Genomic DNA, 11,062 nt, shown 5'->3' with positions numbered 1-11,062 from the left:
AATGACAAAGTGTGAATGAAGGGTGAAAGGGTGGGATGTGAAGCTTTCCTGACTTCCCACTTTATGTTCCCAACTTCCAACTTTCTCGTCGCAAGAGACCTGGTTCGAGAACCGGACGTGTCTCGTGTTTTTGTCCCGTTTACCAAGTTGTATTAGTTGCCTAACCTTAACCAGCGAGTCGAGCCGCCGTTCCCACGACAAGTTACCGGGCCGAAGCGGACCGGTAGCTGTGGGAGCGTTGGCCTGGCCCGGTAACCAGGAAGTAGCGGTGGACTGAGGCAAAGAGTGACATTGACATTAAGCAATTTTACAGCAATTATATTAAACTAGAACATCTTCGGGCTGTCACGGACCAATGTTGCTATTTGATAATTCTGTGTGAGATGGTGGTGTTGCACCACAGAGCCTGTCGGAGGCACTCCCCTACCTGTGTTACTGTTGTGTGAAGATGAATAATACTCTGAGAAATGTGACTGATGAAGGTGTTTGGTATGGAAAATAGTCCGTAACCAACGCAGCGTCAGGCCCTGTATCACTGAGGGGATCTGATGAGCCAGTGTTTACAGGCTGCCGTGGAGTCGGATCCGCAGTTAGAAAGTGCTGCTCTGGTTCCACTCCTTATTACTCACCACTCGTCACCAGTCAGTCTTTGTCCCTCCTTCCCTCGGGTGAAGTTGGTCTGAAAACGGTGCGCGTGCGCTCCGCTCACATGTAGGCCACGGGGGGGTACCACCTGCCCTGTCCCATGAAGCACTCCTCTATTTTGGATGGGTGTCGGGTGTTACATCTACACCCGCTTAACATCCAATGGCCTACCCAATCAGCTACACAGAAGAACCACAGAAGAAGATTATGTAAATTAGACTCTCAGATTTGATTTGATCAAATATTATCTTGAGCTATTCATGTATAGATTATTTTCTCAAGCACTTTGCCTAGGGTATGTCGGAGATGGGGCGGTAATTATTAAGGACACTGCTATGTCAATTGTTTATTGTTTACTTCTGTTGTCATTTTCAGCCGCAATTGTAACGTTAAAGATATATTCACGTTACTGTATGTAGCCCCGGGCCCCCGCCCACTTGACCCAGTTGTGTTATGACTTCCTGTTCAAAACACCATCTGTTTTGCCTGCTCACTAGTACTGTACTGTCACAGGAAGTGTAAACACAATAGGAAGTAACTGGCTGAGCCCTGTGTTGGAACATGAGGTGAATAGGCTACCTGAAACATGGTGATCCGAGCTATCTGACGTTTGCTTGTGTTCATTTTATATAGCCCCTAGATCGATCCCCATATTACCACCTAGTCGGACTAGATGCTAGTTTTTGGTGAGCTCAAGCTGTATCTAGGCTATTTTATTCTGTAGCCCAACAAGTAAATTGGGTCTTCAAACTAACATTAGTGAAGGTGTTGAGATATGAAAGAATCAAACTTGTTTTAGACTTAACCATTTTCTCATTATCTCAGTTTGCTCTGCTCCATTAAGTTGTATGTACGAGACGCAGGCGTTGTCGACCCGGACGACGTTACTGTAAACAAACATTGTGATTCGGTCTGTTGGAGGAAAGTTATTCAGTGTATCAGAGGGGGTAGATGCTGCAGACAGTACCAGATCCATGTTTGTGTTGTTAATGCTATACTGTAGATATTAGATAACAGAAATTGTTTCTTAAGCCAAAGTCATTTCACAGGATACAGTAGATGGTTGACCAGATTGGAAAGCCATGAGATATGATACAATTACCTAGACTGAGGGCATAAGATACGTCACCATCCTACTGAAAAGACCGAACCAATAAATATGAAGAAATAAGCCGACAATTTAAAAAAAAATTAAAACACGAATCATAAGGAAGGTCAGATTGCACATTGAGGAGAGGTGCGACACTGTCCCTCACCCCAACAGTGTTCAGGTTACCGCTACTCTTTTGAATTGAGAGGATAGGATGATTAACTAAGTGCAGTGAACAGAGAATTGAATGCACATTTTGAACACAGACAGTTCGGCTACTGGTTCTGAAAGGTTCTATTGCCTTGATTCCTAGATAATAGCCTACACAAGTAATTACATAACTTGGGCAATTTGCAAATTAAATATTCAGTAACTACAACAAGATTGGACGTTGAATTGCTGAATAAAAGTTTTATTCAGATTGTAATCCAACACATGTATCTACATAGCCGTCACTGTAATGTCTTCATATTTTTATTCTGTAATATCTTTCTATTTGGCATGTATAGACGGTTTTAACTTGACAACAAAAACATTCTGTATTGAACCCCCGCTCACTTCCTGTTGCAGTGTTTGCTATGGACATAAAAGAAAAAAAAACATTCAAGTGCAGGACTGACCATTCTGTGAAAACCGTCTATACATCTGAGCAGCGAAAACAAAAGTAACGATGTCGAGTGAATATTTCTGCAGTTTGCCGAATGCTGAGAAAAAGGAAGTGCTGTGGGGTTGCGCTCTGGTGAAAACCGTCTATATATACACACACAATCAACACAATTCACAATGTCAGTTATGTCATTATTTGCACCACTAAAGGGTAAGTAACTGGTATGTTATTTAATGGCATCACAGTCGGTTTGTCTTGAAATGTAAACAAATATTGGAGAAATTGTCCAATAAAGATCTTCTATCGAGCTGGAACGTGCAACAGACCTTTTCTCTGGTTGACCTCCAGTGATCAGCATCTAACAACATATTCTTGGTGTGTGTTACTATAAGGAACTAAATATTATTATATGTCAAAATTGACTACTCGTGCAAATTGTCATTTTCACCTGTGGTATCTCACCTTAACAACATTGGTGAGAATGCTACACTTATCTCCTGTCCTAATACTGTAGTTGCTTCCAAAGAGAAATATGCACTAACCTACTGATTTTGGCTACATCAACTTTGGAAGGCATATACAAATTATTTTTTATGTGTTTATCTACATTTCTTACAGGCATTCTGGATTCCCAGAGAACCTGACACTGGTCCGGAATGTTAAACTTCCTAACTTAAAAACAAGTCGGGTCAAAGTGTTCTTTGAGCTGGAATCAGAACTCCTCCTGGGAGCCTGAGATGTTAGTGCTGGGTCATATTCCCGGCCGGGCTGGGTTTGGCTGAATGCCCTCTCAGAGGTATGTCTGCTTACAGCAACAGCAGAACACAACAGCAAAGAGATTCTGTTGCCGTGGGAACAAAGCTTCATTGTTGCCTCTCGCCGCTTCTCTTTACATAACAGCAGTGCCGAGCTGGAGGAGAAGCTGGGAATCAGGCCTTTTGTCTGCGTGCATTAAGCACCTGTGATGCACAGGTATATAGCAGACAAACAGAGTAGGTCACATTATTAAGCACCTGTGATGCACAGGTATATAGCAGACAAACAGAGTAGGTCACATTATTAAGCACCTGTGATGCACAGGTATATAGCAGACAAACAGAGTAGGTCACATTATTAAGCACCTGTGATACACAGGTATATAGCAGACAAACAGAGTAGGTCACATTATTAAGCACCTGTGATACACAGGTATATAGCAGACAAACAGAGTAGGTCACATTATTAAGCACCTGTGATGCACAGGTATATAGCAGGCAAACAGAGTAGGTCACATTATTAAGCACCTGTGATACACAGGTATATAGCAGACAAACAGAGTAGGTCACATTATTAAGCACCTGTGATGCACAGGTATATAGCAGACAAACAGAGTAGGTCACATTATTAAACACCTGTGATACACAGGTATATAGCAGACAAACAGAGTAGGTCACATTATTAAGCACCTGTGATACACAGGTATATAGCAGACAAACAGAGTAGGTCACATTATTAAGCACCTGTGATACACAGGTATATAGCAGACAAACAGAGTAGGTCACATTATTAAGCACCTGTGATGCACAGGTATATAGCAGGCAAACAGAGTAGGTCACATTATTAAGCACCTGTGATACACAGGTATATAGCAGACAAACAGAGTAGGTCACATTATTAAGCACCTGTGATGCACAGGTATATAGCAGGCAAACAGAGTAGGTCACATTATTAAACACCTGTGATACACAGGTATATAGCAGACAAACAGAGTAGGTCACATTATTAAGCACCTGTGATACACAGGTATATAGCAGACAAACAGAGTAGGTCACATTATTAAGCACCTGTGATACACAGGTATATAGCAGACAAACAGAGTAGGTCACATTATTAAACACCTGTGATACACAGGTATATAGCAGACAAACAGAGTAGGTCACATTATTAAGCACCTGTGATACACAGGTATATAGCAGACAAACAGAGTAGGTCACATTATTAAGCACCTGTGATGCACAGGTATATAGCAGACAAACAGAGTAGGTCACATTATTAAACACCTGTGATACACAGGTATATAGCAGACAAACAGAGTAGGTCACATTATTAAGCACCTGTGATACACAGGTATATAGCAGACAAACAGAGTAGGTCACATTATTAAGCACCTGTGATACACAGGTATATAGCAGACAAACAGAGTAGGTCACATTATTAAACACCTGTGATACACAGGTATATAGCAGACAAACAGAGTAGGTCACATTATTAAGCACCTGTGATACACAGGTATATAGCAGACAAACAGAGTAGGTCACATTATTAAGCACCTGTGATGCACAGGAATATAGCAGGCAAACAGAGTAGGTCACATTATTAAGCACCTGTGATGCACAGGTATATAGCAGGCAAACAGAGTAGGTCACATTATTAAGCACCTGTGATGCACAGGTATATAGCAGACAAACAGAGTAGGTCACATTATTAAGCACCTGTGATGCACAGGTATATAGCAGACAAACAGAGTAGGTCACATTATTAAGCACCTGTGATGCACAGGTATATAGCAGGCAAACAGAGTAGGTCACATTATTAAGCACCTGTGATGCACAGGTATATAGCAGACAAACAGAGTAGGTCACATTATTAAGCACCTGTGATGCACAGGTATATAGCAGGCAAACAGAGTAGGTCACATTATTAAGCACCTGTGATACACAGGTATATAGCAGGCAAACAGAGTAGGTCACATTATTAAACACCTGTGATACACAGGTATATAGCAGACAAACAGAGTAGGTCACATTATTAAACACCTGTGATACACAGGTATATAGCAGACAAACAGAGTAGGTCACATTATTAACTCATTCAGGGCCAGTTTAGGACTGCCAATATTTAGCACAGGCCAAAGATTTTCATAATTGTTGGTCATCTTTCAAGACCCACAGTAAATTATCTATTAGCACCAGAGTGATTTGCAATACCTCAAAATGAAGATGTACGTCTCTGGGTTCACCAGGAAAAAAAAAGTGAGCTTTTAGCATGTTCTGTACTCTACTTATAGCCATTTATATACACCCTGTTTTCAGCCAAAAAGTCTCTGTGAGAAAAGAAATTGCAGAAAATGGCATTTATGTACACAGCACACAATATCAGGCAGAACTCGCTCTCAATTATTTTATTTTGAACTGTATTGACATCAGACATGTAAATATTATTCATTATGACACAAATGACAAAAATATATATATATATATATATATATATATATATATATGAAGTGCTTTTTTTACATTCAACAATACAGTTTGCTCAGTGTGAGTGAGTGTACAGACAGACACACAGACAGACAGACAGACAGACAGACACACCGACAGACAGACAGACAGACAGACACACACACACACACACACACACACACACACACACACACACACACACACACACACACGATCCCCCTTTTAGATTTCTAACCCCACTTAGGATAAGCAATAACCACGCCCTGTGGCGCTGGGATTGGCCAGGAGCAACACTGGAGGGCACGCAGCCCTCTGTGTGAAAGCCATTTATGTGGCGAGGCTGTGTGGAGGAGGAGAACAGCTTCTCCTCCTCCACACAGGAGAACAGCTTCTCCTCCTCCACACAGTTGTGACTCCGTCTCGTCTCTTTCGGGCTGGCACATAGGAACGGGGTCCAGGGACCAGGATCGATCATGTTGGTCACGGGTTTGACTACTGCGGTTTCGATGTCCGCTGCTGTGCAGCAAGTCGATCAGCTCTGCAGCGCGGCGAGGGGGCATTTCAATGGCGTTTCTCCTCTGCAACAAGGAAGCGCGTTTCCTTTCCACCTTCTTCCTAATTTCAAACAACAGCTGCGGTATGTGTTTGATAACGTGCTGTCGGCTTGAGTTTGAGGTTAGGGACCCGAAACTATGTCACAGGCTGGGTAAGTGTTTCAACTATGCGCTGCACTCATAAAAACAAAAACACGTCAAACACGTCATTGGCCCTCTGGGCTATTCCTGATAACACGTCAAAGACGTCATTGGCCCTGAATGAGTTAAGCACCTGTGATGCACAGGTATATAGCAGACAAACAGAGTAGGTCACATTATTAAACACCTGTGATACACAGGTATATAGCAGACAAACAGAGTAGGTCACATTATTAAACACCTGTGATACACAGGTATATAGCAGACAAACAGAGTAGGTCACATTATTAAGCACCTGTGATGCACAGGTATATAGCAGACAAACAGAGTAGGTCACATTATTAAACACCTGTGATACACAGGTATATAGCAGACAAACAGAGTAGGTCACATTATTAAGCACCTGTGATGCACAGGTATATAGCAGACAAACAGAGTAGGTCACATTATTAAACACCTGTGATACACAGGTATATAGCAGACAAACAGAGTAGGTCACATTATTAAGCACCTGTGATGCACAGGTATATAGCAGACAAACAGAGTAGGTCACATTATTAAACACCTGTGATACACAGGTATATAGCAGACAAACAGAGTAGGTCACATTATTAAGCACCTGTGATGCACAGGTATATAGCAGACAAACAGAGTAGGTCACATTATTAAGCACCTGTGATGCACAGGTATATAGCAGACAAACAGAGTAGGTCACATTATTAAGCACCTGTGATGCACAGGTATATAGCAGACAAACAGAGTAGGTCACATTATTAAACACCTGTGATACACAGGTATATAGCAGACAAACAGAGTATGTCACATTATTAAACACCTGTGATGCACAGGTATATAGCAGGCAAACAGAGTAGGTCACATTATTAAGCACCTGTGATACACAGGTATATAGCAGGCAAACAGAGTAGGTCACATTATTAAACACCTGTGATACACAGGTATATAGCAGACAAACAGAGTAGGTCACATTATTAAACACCTGTGATACACAGGTATATAGCAGACAAACAGAGTAGGTCACATTATTAAGCACCTGTGATGCACAGGTATATAGCAGACAAACAGAGTAGGTCACATTATTAACACGTTGAGTGCCAAGGACGAGATATCTCGGCTTACATAATCCAACCGTTGAGTGCCAAGGACGAGATATCTCGGCTTACATAAACATTTTTTTTTTTTGACGGTGGGACATCGATCAACCCCTTTTACGTCTCCTATACCACTATTGGAGGAAGAGAATGTGTATAATCTATTTTACCGACCACTAAGTGGCGACAGTGCCCTCCAGACAGAGAGAAAGCCGAGCAAAAAACAGCCACGGGTCCGCGGGAGAAAGCCATTCTAATTTTCAAGGAAATAGCTGGGCGAAAACTCTTTCGATTTCACACACACACACACACACACACACACGCGCGCGCGCGCACACACACACCCTCGAGTACCTTTGCGCATAAATAAGACCAGAATCGCAAAAGCTTCTTCAAAGCTCTCAGCCGACACCTCAAGAAACGAACGAGCCCGTTTTACAGTAATCCAAACTGCCCGAGAGCGCCAGCAGGAGCCAGCAGCAGCAGCACAGACGGAGGGAGGAGTTTGGAGACACACACACACACACACACACACACACACACACACACACACACACACACACACACACACACACACACACAATACAGTATACAGACTTGCCCAAGGGCACCCATAATCACAGGCACGTGAGGTGGTTCTAAAAATCCATTTATCTCAAAACTCTCTGAAAATCTCTGAAACCATGCTGTACTCAACGGCTAATATCTACATAACTACTAACTCTACAAACTAACTCTTTTAGACAGAGAAAGCACACATTATATTAGTTCTTTTTAGATGATTGGTGTTCACGAAGTCTTAACAGAAAAGAATCCTTGGCTCTTGTAAAATGAGCCAGAATCCTCAAAAAAAAACCTGGCAGAACCTACCTACAGCATTGAAAAAAGGGCTGGCAGTCAATGTGTTAAGCACCTGTGATGCACAGGTATATAGCAGACAAACAGAGTAGGTCACATTATTAAACACCTGTGATACACAGGTATATAGCAGACAAACAGAGTAGGTCACATTATTAAGCACCTGTGATGCACAGGTATATAGCAGACAAACAGAGTAGGTCACATTATTAAGCACCTGTGATACACAGGTATATAGCAGACAAACAGAGTAGGTCACATTATTAAGCACCTGTGATACACAGGTATATAGCAGGCAAACAGAGTAGGTCACATTATTAAGCACCTGTGATACACAGGTATATAGCAGACAAACAGAGTAGGTCACATTATTAAGCACCTGTGATACACAGGTATATAGCAGACAAACAGAGTAGGTCACATTATTAAGCACCTGTGATGCACAGGTATATAGCAGACAAACACAGTAGGTCACATTATTAAGCACCTGTGATACACAGGTATATAGCAGACAAACAGAGTAGGTCACATTATTAAGCACCTGTGATACACAGGTATATAGCAGACAAACACAGTACGTCACATTATTAAGCACCTGTGATACACAGGTATATAGCAGACAAACAGAGTAGGTCACATTATTAAACACCTGTGATACACAGGTATATAGCAGACAAACAGAGTAGGTCACATTATTAAACACCTGTGATACACAGGTATATAGCAGACAAACAGAGTAGGTCACATTATTAAGCACCTGTGATACACAGGTATATAGCAGACAAACACAGTACGTCACATTATTAAGCACCTGTTATACACAGGTATATAGCAGACAAACAGAGTAGGTCACATTATTAAACACCTGTGATACACAGGTATATAGCAGACAAACAGAGTAGGTCACATTATTAAGCACCTGTGATGCACAGGTATATAGCAGACAAACAGAGTAGGTCACATTATTAAACACCTGTGATACACAGGTATATAGCAGACAAACAGAGTAGGTCACATTATTAAGCACCTGTGATGCACAGGTATATAGCAGACAAACAGAGTAGGTCACATTATTAAACACCTGTGATACACAGGTATATAGCAGACAAACAGAGTAGGTCACATTATTAAGCACCTGTGATGCACAGGTATATAGCAGACAAACAGAGTAGGTCACATTATTAAGCACCTGTGATACACAGGTATATAGCAGACAAACAGAGTAGGTCACATTATTAAGCACCTGTGATACACAGGTATATAGCAGGCAAACAGAGTAGGTCACATTATTAAGCACCTGTGATACACAGGTATATAGCAGACAAACAGAGTAGGTCACATTATTAAGCACCTGTGATACACAGGTATATAGCAGACAAACACAGTAGGTCACATTATTAAGCACCTGTGATACACAGGTATATAGCAGACAAACAGAGTAGGTCACATTATTAAGCACCTGTGAAACACAGGTATATAGCAGACAAACACAGTACGTCACATTATTAAGCACCTGTGATACACAGGTATATAGCAGACAAACAGAGTAGGTCACATTATTAAACACCTGTGATACACAGGTATATAGCAGACAAACAGAGTAGGTCACATTATTAAACACCTGTGATACACAGGTATATAGCAGACAAACAGAGTAGGTCACATTATTAAGCACCTGTGATACACAGGTATATAGCAGACAAACACAGTACATCACATTATTAAACACCTGTGATACACAGGTATATAGCAGACAAACAGAGTAGGTCACATTATTAAACACCTGTGATACACAGGTATAGCAGGCAAACAGAGTAGGTCACATTATTAAACACCTGTGATACACAGGTATATAGCAGACAAACAGAGTAGGTCACATTATTAAGCACCTGTGATACACAGGTATATAGCAGACAGAGTAGGTCACATTATTAAACACCTGTGATACACAGGTATATAGCAGACAAACAGAGTAGGTCACATTATTAAGCACCTGTGATACACAGGTATATAGCAGACAAACAGGGTAGGTCACATTATTAAGCACCTGTGATACACAGGTATATAGCAGACAGAGTAGGTCACATTATTAAGCACCTGTGATACACAGGTATATAGCAGACAAACAGAGTAGGTCACATTATTAAGCACCTGTGATACACAGGTATATAGCAGACAAACAGAGTAGGTCACATTATTAAGCACCTGTGATACACAGGTATATAGCAGACAAACAGAGTAGGTCACATTATTAAGCACCTGTGATACACAGGTATATAGCAGACAAACAGAGTAGGTCACATTATTAAGCACCTGTGATACACAGGTATATAGCAGACAAACAGAGTAGGTCACATTATTAAGCACTGTCATGCCCTCAACCTCTGCCTCCTAGTCTCTCTCGCCCCCTCCTTTCTGTTGTGATTACAGGATTGGAGCCAGGTGTGTGGAGCTGATCTCCAGCTATCGCAGCTGCCAAGCATCACCAATCAGCAGGCTTCATATACCCAGCCCAGACGTCAAGACACTGTCAGATTATCTTCTCACCTGCATGGAGAGGAACGTCTGCTGCCCTAACTCTGACCACCTGGGCCAATCCTCCCCTGTCTGTCTGCCTGCTCGCCATCTGCCTGGACTTCAGCCTACCTGCTCTCTGCTCGCCTGGACTTCAGCCTACCTGCTCTCTGCCCGCCTGGACTTCAGCCTGCTTGCTCTCTGCCAGCCCGGACTTCTGGATGCCTGCTCGTTCACCTACCTGGACTCTAGCCTACCATCCTGCAACCTGGGTATCTCGTCCATCCGGACTGAACCAATAACATTTAAATAAACAAACTGTG

The sequence above is a fragment of the Poromitra crassiceps genome (assembly GCF_964638095.1).
Source record: "Poromitra crassiceps genome assembly, chromosome: 8".
Lineage (NCBI taxonomy): Eukaryota > Metazoa > Chordata > Actinopteri > Beryciformes > Melamphaidae > Poromitra > Poromitra crassiceps.
Note: the sequence above shows the minus strand (reverse complement) of the source record.